At 40.9% G+C, this 10149-nt stretch overlaps 1 protein-coding gene across 17 annotated transcripts in view; it reads right to left on the bottom strand.

Annotated features, from left to right (window-relative positions):
* LOC122540026 (protein TANC2) overlaps positions 1 to 10149 on the bottom strand; it is a 1063581-nt gene that overhangs the window by 638717 nt on the left and 414715 nt on the right. For 2 of the 17 annotated variants that reach the window (XM_043675323.1, XM_043675334.1), the window contains exon 2: positions 5783 to 5840. The exons of 14 other annotated variants lie outside the window; for them this stretch is intronic. The gene's annotated coding sequence lies outside the window, so the exon portion shown is untranslated. Of the gene's footprint in view, positions 1 to 5759; positions 5841 to 10149 lie in introns of all 17 variants that reach the window. One more of the 17 variants, XM_043675333.1, reaches the window with a different exon arrangement.

The raw sequence follows: 10149 nt of genomic DNA, 5'->3' as shown, positions 1-10149 counted from the left end.
GAGAGAGTGCAAAGGGGTTTAAGTCTGCGAGAGGGTGTGTGTGGGAGTGTGTGTGTGAGTGTATGAGAGGGTCTGCGTGAGCGTGTGCATGTGTGTAGTGCAATGGGGTCACCTGTAGTGTGACATGAACCCATCTTGGAGACGGTCACCCGACATTCTGGGGAGTCCCAGACTGCTGAAGTGTTCTCCGACTGGGAAGGAACACTGCAGTCTGTTGACTGTTGTGCGGTGTCCATTCATCCATTGCCATAGCCTCTGGTTGGTCTCGCCAATGTACCATACCTCAGGGCATCCTTGCCTGCAGCATACGAGATAGACAACATTGGCTGAGTCGCAAGAGTACCTGCCACGTACATGGTGGGAGGTGTTCACACGCATAATGGTGGTATCAGTGTCGACATTCTGACATGCCTTGCAGTGTCCTGAAAGTCGGGCAGTTTGCTACAAACAATGATCTGCTTTAGGTTTGGTGGCTGTTTAAAGGCGAGAAGTGGAGGTGTGGGGAAGGTCTTGGTAAGGTGCTCATCCTCATTAATAATGTGTTGCAGGCTGCAAAGAACATGGTGTAGTTTTTCGGCTCCTGGGAAGTACTGGACAACAAAGGATACCCTGTCGTTTGCAGCTCGTGTGTCTTCTGAGGAGGTCATTACGGTTCCTCACGTCGGAACTGGCGGTCAAAGAGTTGAGCGTTGTACTCCATTCTTATGAGCGCTTCCCTGAGTACTTCATGCAACTCAACCAATGTTGTCTATCTCATACGCTGCAGGCAAGGATGCCCTGAGGTATGGTACATTGGCAAGACCAAACAGACGCTACAGCAACGGATGAATGGACACTGCAAAACAATCAATAGACAGGAGTGTTCCCTCCCAGTCGGAGAGCACTTCCGCAGTCTGGTACTTTCGACCTCAGACCTTTGGGTGACTGTCCTCCAAGGCAGACCGGGTCAGGCAACAACGAAAAGTGGCCGAGCAGAAGCTGATAGCCAAGTTCGGTACCCATGTGAATGGCCTCAACAGAACCTGGGGCTCATGTTACACCACAGGTTACCCCATTGCACTATACACAGACACAGACACACATGCAGACCCTCTCTCATACACGCACACATACACTCCCACACACACCCTCTCACAGACTTAAACCCCTTTACACTCACACAGATATACAAAGGCCCCTCTCATAGACACTCAACCTCCACTCCCACACACGCACACATACACATATACGTTTGTGGGGTGAATTTGTACTTGCAGAATTACATTTTACTTTGCTCAAAAACTGCATGAATCCATGTAAGATTCTGTAAATCCGTTTTTGAAATTAGAATCAGTCTGACCATTGTGGCACAGGTAGCCTCACACAGGGAGCTAACACCTTCAATACATTATCTGGGCCGACATGACGCCAATTGTTAAAGTTCACTTGAGAATGTAACTTTTGAAAAAAGTTTTGCGACTTAGATATGAAAGAACTGATACCAACATGGTCATTCTAAAAGATGAGAGACCTAACATACAATCCAGGTCTTTTTCAATATACAATTTTAGTTACTGCACACTGTAAACTTTACATATAAATTCTGTATCTTACAATCTTATTCGCCACAATCATCTGGAGGAGCAGTGTTCCAAATAAAACAGTTGGACTATAACCTGGTGTTGTGATTTTTAACTTTGTGCATCGCAGTCAAACACCAGTTTTTCCATGAGATGTAGAGCAAAGAAACAGATCCTTCGGTCCATCTCGTCCATACCAACTATACAGCGAGATTTGTGTAGATAGAGCACAGACTCGTCGGGTCCGCACTGTCCTATGACTCTCCATATACACAGAGGTCACAGCTGAAACTGATAAAACACAGAAATTAGGTGCAGGAGTAGGCCATTTGGCCCTTTGAGCCTGCACCACACCCAAGACAATTAATTCAACTAAAGGACAGCAAGGATTTCTCCATGGTGATCTCGTACAGAAGTGTTGATTTTGAGCATTTAAACCAGCAGTGTGTCAATTATCAACACATTTATTTGCATACTGATATTAAATAGATGGGACTAGTTTAGTTTGGGATTATGGTTGGTATGGACTGGTTGGACCAAAAGACATGTTTCCATGCTGTATGACTATTAGATTAGATTACTTGCAATGTGGAAACAGGCCCTTCGGCTCAACAAGTCCACACCGACCCTCCGAAGAACAACCCACCCAGACCCATTCCCCTACATTTGCCCCTTAACCTAACACTACGGGCAATTTAGCATGGCCAATTCACCTAACCTGCACATTGTTGGACTGTGGGAGGAAACCCACGCAGACACGGGGAGAATGTGCAAACTCCACAGAGACAGTTGCCTGAGGCAGGAATTGAATCCAGGTCTCTGGCGCTGTGAGGCAGCAGTGCTAACCACTGTGCCACTGTGCAATGGCATTTTAAATTCCTATTAACAAGCAAAAGACACTGTGGATCATAACATGACACTATCATATGAGCCCCATTTAAACCATCAATAGTGTTCCATCTTACACTTTAGACTTAGAGTATTTGTGGGTGAATATTTGGTTTTTCTTTTCATCAGAAAATTACAGAAGCAGATGTCACTTGCTGTGAATTAAAACATACATCGTAAATTGCTATGGAAACATGCAACTTTACTGATGATATTAAATAACATTTTACCAATCTAAAAATGCACCGCGCATAAGATAGTACATAAGTTCGTGGTCAAGTGGGTTGCTATGCTCTGGGTGATGTCAAGTGGGCTTGTCTGCTGTTGGAACCGCACTCATTCAAGTAACATTCTTCAAGGGAGGATGGCAAGTCAAATGGTAACTATCAGATAAAATGACATTGTCGCTAAAAGCAAGAATGGAGGCCAACTCCACCAAACAAATTATGAACTCCTTTTGAATCCCACGACAGCTAGTGGTGTGTGCAAAATGGAGACTGCATTTCTTTTTCATCAACACAGACTTCAATTTCAAAAGTAACTCACTACATGTCAAGCAGTATGGGAGCATTTAGAGCTGTGAAGAATCAGTTTATAAAAGTAATTTTTCTCAGTAAAACCATCCAGAAAATTTCCACAGAACTAGAAGCCCACACATTAGAATATCATCAGCAACAATCGACTCCAAAGCAAGCAGAGAAAGACATTTATTGACTTAAAAGTCTTGGGGGAATCAAACACCTTACATAAAAAAAATTCTGTTCATATAAATATTGAGGTCTGTTGTAATGCTGATTTCCTTTAAAAACAAAATGTAAATTTTTGATCTATGCAGCCCAAGGGCATAGCAATGCAATGGGACCTTCATCCTTGCTATGAAAATCTTGCATTGTTCATTGGCCTAGCAGACAATTAAAGAATTATTCTGGATCAGTGGTGCTGGAAGAGCACAGCAATTCAGGCAGCATCAGAATGCCTGTCCTCTGATGCTGCCTGAATTGCTGTGCTCTTCCAGCACCACTGATCCAGAATCTGGTTTCCAGAATCTGGTTTCCAGCATCTGCAGTCATTGTTTTTACCTAATTAAAGAATTAGACTGGCAACAATACAAGACCTGACTGTATTGCTTATTCAGTCAGAAAACTGTAAATATGGTAAAACAAAGATGCAGGAAAGATTTCCACTTAATTAGACTTCCATTAAGAATTAGATGTAGAACTTAACCTGTGATTACACATTAATTTCATTTACAAATATCTGTAGATTCTCATGGCAATACATACACCAAATTAAAGGCTAACATTTTGTATGCTATGTCATGTATAGAATGTAAACAGTAGAACTAAGCAAGATAGGAGCAATAGGTTCTTTAGCCCTGTTGATTGTACTATGCCATTCAATGAGAGCATGTTGATCTGTGACCCAAATACACATGCACACCTCTGGCCATAGGTAATGCTTTTTGTTGATCTTGTCTGAATTTTAAATGGATAAGTGAAGCCATTTACATGAGTGTAACCCAAAACGGTTTCTACAGCTTACAGAAAGCGCTTCCTAGTTTCACTCCTGGAAGTCAACTATTTTTTTTGACTGTGCTCCCTACAAACCTGCATTCTCTTCTATCAGTAGAATTTTGTTTCCTTTAATTTGTTTTTAATTTAACCTATTTTTGCTGATCAACCTGTTCAGAGATATTATTACACACCTCTGGAGCAAGTGGGACTTGAGCCTGGGCCTCTTGGGTTCAGGACACTAACACTGTGCCATAAGGCGGCCTTTTGTTCCCTTTAAAAACTTGAAAACATCAATCAAATCAGCTGTTAAATCTGTAAATTCCAGGGAATAAGCACCTGTTTATTTATCTCACTACAGAATTCAACTTTTGAACAAAATGTACTTAGTCCAATGTCAGTATATCCTTTCTAAGCTTGATGCCCAGAACTGCTCACCGCACTCAAGGTGTAGGTGAATCAGCTGAAGAATTGTACAGCTGAAGAATAAATTTCCACCCCTTGTATTCTAGTTTTCTAAGGCTGGCATTCAATTAGGCTTTTGGAATAGCTACTCTACCTGTCTGAGAGATTCTCAGATACTTACGTGGATACATATATATTCCAAACATTTAGTTAAGCACAAGCCTTAGAAGAAATGTCTTTTGATGCCTGTTATTTTCAGCTTGTCACAATTTAGAAAGTACTTTGTTTGATTCTTTAAGTCCAAAGTGGATGACCAATCCTATGCTTACATTGAAATCCATTATTTTGTCCATTAATTTAATAATAACTACATCTCTGGTCATAGCATCATATGGCTCAGGAGCAGGAGGACCAAGAAGTGATTTCAACTCCATTTTGTTGTCCCGCCTCCATAACACTCAAGTCTCAAAAAGCTAACTCAGCCTACACTAAATTTTGCTATCCCACCTTCCATAAGCCAACGCCACCCTAGAAGAAAGAAAAGTTTCTATTTAGTTGAGATTTAGAAAACTCAAGTTCTCAAACTTGGTCAGAGTTCTAGTTTGATAGGGTTGTCAAGAAGGCATACGGTGTGATAGCTTTATCTGGTAGAGGGACTGAGTTTCAGAATCGTGAGATCATGCTGCAGCTGTACAAAACTCTGGTGCAGCCACATTTAGAGTTCTGTATGGGGAAGAATGGAGAAGCTTTGGAAAGGGTTTAGAGGAGTTTTAATATGATGCTGACTGATATGGAGAGAGGATCTTACGAGGAAAGGCTGGAGGGACTTGAGGCTGTTTTCAAAAGAGAGAAGGCGGCTAAGAGGTGACTTAATTGAGATATATAAGATAATCAGAGGGTTAGATAGGATGGACAGTGAGAGCCTTTTTCCTCGGATGGTAATAGCTAACATGAGGGGACATAGCTTTAAATTGAGGGGTGATAGATGTCAGAAGTAGTTTCTTTACTCAGAGTAGTAGGAGCATGGAAGGCACTCCCTGCAACAGTAGTAGACTCACCAACGTTAAGGGCATTTAAATGGTCATTGGATAGACATATGGATGAGAATAGAATAGTGTAGGTTAGATGGGCTTCAGATTGGTTCCACAGGTCAGCACATCATCAAGGGCCAAAGGGCCTGTACTGCACTGTAATGTTCTATGTTCTATATTCATATGTTTCAATAAGATCACCTCATTTTTCTCAACTGCTATGGATAAAAATGAAATCCACTTAATCTTTCTTAGAAGGTAAGCCCTTCTTCCCAGGAATTTCCTTATCAAACCAGGGCACCCACGAGGCACCATGGATGATTGACATCAGAAGCATTTGATTCAACCCATATGGGTAAACTCACAGCTCAGCGTGCCCTCCACATACCATTACATCAATTGAGGTTGAATGAAGTCCTTCACGCTAGTCTCAGTATCTGGTATGCCTAAAAATGAAACATCAACAAAAATGAAGCTACAACATCTGACTACTTGATTCCAGGCAGCATTAGGATCATGCAAGAGTTAGAACTAAGTTAGCTGACATCCACCTGATCAGATCTAAGCTCTCTAGTTCCATCTCATTCAGCCATGAATGATGATGAGCGATAAAATTCATTCAAGAGGAAACCTCACAAACATTCCCATTCATAATAAAAACCGAAAGAACTACGAATACTTTTAATCAGAAACAAAAACAAAAATTGCAGGAAAAGCTCAATGGGTCTGGCAACATCTATGTAGAGAAATCAGAATTGGCGTTTCAGGATGAGTGATTCTTCTTCAGAACCTGATGTTCTGTAGATTATTCTTAATGATAAGGAGGCCAGAGGGTGATGGTGGAGGGTTGTTTTTCAGACTGGCGGCCTGAGACCAGTGGATTGCCACAAGGAAGGATTGGTGCTGGATCCACTACTTTTCATCATTTATATAAACGATTTGGATGTGACCATAAGAGGTAGAGTTAGTAAGCTTGCAGATAACACAAAAATCGGAGGTGTAGTGGACAGCAAAGAATGTTACCTCAGATTACAATGGGATCTTGATCAGATGGGCCAATGGGCTGAGTAGTAGAAAATGGAGTTTAATTTTGATAAATGTGAGGTGCTGCATTTTGGGAAAGCAAATATTAGCATGACTTATACATTTAATGGTAAGGTCCTAGGGAGTGTTGCTGAACAAAGAGACCTTGGAGTTCAGGTTCATTGCTCCTTGAAAGTGGAGTCGCACGGAGATAGGATAGTGAAGAAGGTGATTGGTATGCTTTCTTTTATTGGTCAGAGTATTGAGTACAGGAGTTGGGAGGTCATGTTGCGGCTGTACAGGACATTGGTTCTTTCTAATGGAAAGATGTTGTGAAACTTGAAAGGGTTCAGAAAAGATTTACAAGGATGTTGCCAGGGTTGGAGGATCTGAGCTATAGGGAGAAGTTGAATAGGCTAAGGCTGTTTTCCCTGGAGCATTGGAGGCTGAGAGATGACCTTATAGAGATTTATAAAATCATGAGGGACTTGGATAGGAGAAATAGACAAAGTCTTTTCCCTGAAGTGGGCGAGCCCAGAACTAGAGGGCATAGGCTTCGGGTGAGAGGGGAAAGATATAAAAGAGACTTAAGGGGCAACTTTTTCATGCAGAGGGTGGTATGTGTATGGAATGATCTGTCATTGGAAGTGGTGGAGGCCAGTACAATTGCAACATTTAAAAGGCATCTGGTTGGGTGTATGAATAGGAAGGGTTTGGAGGGATATGGGTCAGGTGGGGCTAGATTGAGTTGAGATATCTGGTCGGCATGGACGAGTTGGCCCGAAGGGTCTGTTTCTGTGCTGTACATCTCTATGACTCTATATCAGTGCAAAAGACAAAGTTCAAGCATTTGAAACAATTTTCAGCCAGAAAGACTCAGTAGACAATCCATCTTGGCCTCCTCCAAAGGCCCCCAGCATCCCAGATGATAATCTTCAGCCAGTTCAATTCACTCCATAAAATATCTGGATTAGTGGTGCTGGAAAAGCACAGCAGTTCAGGCTGCATCAGAGGAGTAAAATCGACGTTTCGGGCAAAAGCCCTTCATCGGGAATACAGGGCAGAGTGCCTGAAGGGTGGAGAAAGATATCACAAACAGATACTGCAAAAGGCTCTGGGCCTGAACATAATTCCAGTACAAAGAAAAATTTAAAATGCTGGAGAAACTCAGCAGGCGTGGCAGCATAATTGGAGAGAAAAACAGAGCAAACATTTTGAGTCCAGCGAATACTTAAGAGTTGGGCTCCAGAACTGGTCACACACTTAGCCAGGCAGTTCCAGTACAGTTAGAATGCTGACATCAATCTGTTAGTGTAAAGAATTGCCCAAGAATACCCTGTCCCCAAGCAGCAAGATAAATCCAACCCAGTAAATTAGTCTACTTCAAGTTATCAGAATTTGAAGAAAGGTGTCATCAACACTGCTGTCAAACAATACATACCAAACAATAACCTGCTCAAGAATATGAATTTTTTTATCAACACTTCCCACTGACGTTTTGTTGTTCTACCCCTTGATAAATTTGTCTTGTTACTTTAGACAGTCTCTGTGTCATTTTTTGTAAAATATATTCATAGAATATCGGCATCACTGGCTGTAGCAGCACTTATTGTCCTTAAGTAGGTGGCGAGCTACTTTCTAGAACCACTGCAATCAGTTAGTTTAGGGAGATTCACAATATCACTGAGGAATCCAATATTTATATGGTTAGTACATAATCAGCTTCTGGTCAATGATAAACCCCAGGATGCTGACAGTTCAGCAATGGTAATGTTACTGAACTCCATCCCATTGAAAATCTCTGTAGCTGTTCCACATTTCTGCTTCTCAAACATAAATGTTGAATTTGAACAGATTCCAATCACTTTTAAATGAATCGTCACTCGCAATTAGAATGATCACTAAATCTGGTCCATTTAGCCTGATCTCTTGTTGGTTCTCAGACAATGTGGCAGTAAACTTTCCTGGACACACATTTAATTTCGCTGAGCTAATCTGCTTATTACAATCCACATGAATTTATGGTAAATGGTACCTTATGGACGCAAAAGTGATATTTTCAATTTCAATGCATTGTCCAATTCTGGATTCATTTTCAAATACAAATATTAATAAAGCCATTTGAAGGCCTCCACCACTTCCAATGTCAACTTAATACTTTTGCCCAGAACTGTTACTTTGAACTGAAATTTGAACATGCAGAGTATATGCAATGTACTTATTTTTCAAGATTGCACGAGTTTTGTCCATTCCATGATAACCCTTTTTCTTCAACATCTAACTGTTTCTTCTCAAAAGTACTAACAAATAATTTGAAGAAACTCCAAAGGATAAATTTCAAAACATTTGGAATCAATGCAAGACCTACCAAGTTTTCAGAGGATTAGCATTTGACCTTTTTTTTTTAAATTTCTCTTACAAATCAGTTTCTATATCCCAAACTCTGAAAATTAGAACAGCATTAATATAGAGCAAGGTGTTTGTTCTCATGAGCTCGCGGTCAAGGTAACATATTTACCAGATACCTGGTTCTTCAAACGGTACAAACTATGTTCACTTGCTATGCGATCGTAGATTTTGATTTAAACATCCAAACTTTAACCATGCCTTAAAGAAGATGCAAAGAGAATTGCACTAAGATTCTGGTTAGAATGTAGGCCAAATATAATTCATGTTTAAATGCACATTAGTACGTGGAGACACCATACAACAGCTGTCTCCAATGCACTCTCTTAAATAAACCTGATGTGCTGTATTTTCAGAATCTTCGGACCTTGCCTTAGCAAGGAAGAGGTCAAGCATAGCCCAAGTGAGTTCAGCTTGAATTACATCTAGGACAAACATGCAAATAAGGATGCTAGCATCTTTTCAAAGCTATATAAACTGTAGAAAACAAAAGTACATGGCAATTTTAGACAGACAAGACATAAATGGGATTTAGCAAACAGCTCAAAGTTGTAAAAGGGATGAATTCTAGAGTCCAAGGGTCACAGAAGCCTATGTAACAATAACCATTTTGCTGTGTGCCTTAGTGCCTAGAAAGGGTTTGTATTTGATTTGAAAAAGTGATAGATTTTGCAAGCACAACCTTTCCCTTATCCTCTTCCTTAGTAAGTATAACTTATTTGAATACTTAAAATTCCTATGTGACTTGTACAAAAACACAATCATATTGTAACTTCCTCCAAGTACCAACATTATACAAAATTAAAGCATCTTTCTTAATTTTGTTTTGATATTGGAGAAGGTGCAGAGCTGCTTGTGTGGGGGTATCCAGTGCCCAACATGAGGAGTAATTTCTTCATTTAAAAGGGTGGTGGACTCTTTGGAATGCTCGACCCTAAAAGACTGTAAAAATTCAAGCATGCTCAAGATAGAAATTGCTACATTTTGAGAAACTGCCAACACAAAGTGATAAAGATAGTTCGGAAAAGTTGCACAGCGGTTGATGATCAACCATAATAGAACATAGAACATAGAACAATACAGCACAGAACAGGCCCTTCGGCTCACGATGTTGTGCCGAACATTTGTCATAGCTTCAGCACCTATCCATATACCTATCCAATTGCCGCTTAAAGGTCACCAATGATTCTGACTCTGCCACTCCCACAGGCAGCGCATTCCATGCCCCCACCACTCTCTGGGTAAAGAACCTACCCCTGACATCCCCCCTATACCTTCACCCTTCACTCTTAAATTTATGTCACCTTGTAACACTCTGTTGTACCC

This window comes from Chiloscyllium plagiosum, chromosome 33 (genome assembly GCF_004010195.1).
Source record: "Chiloscyllium plagiosum isolate BGI_BamShark_2017 chromosome 33, ASM401019v2, whole genome shotgun sequence".
Taxonomy (NCBI): domain Eukaryota; kingdom Metazoa; phylum Chordata; class Chondrichthyes; order Orectolobiformes; family Hemiscylliidae; genus Chiloscyllium; species Chiloscyllium plagiosum.
Note: the sequence above shows the minus strand (reverse complement) of the source record. Positions and strands in the feature narration are given on the sequence as shown.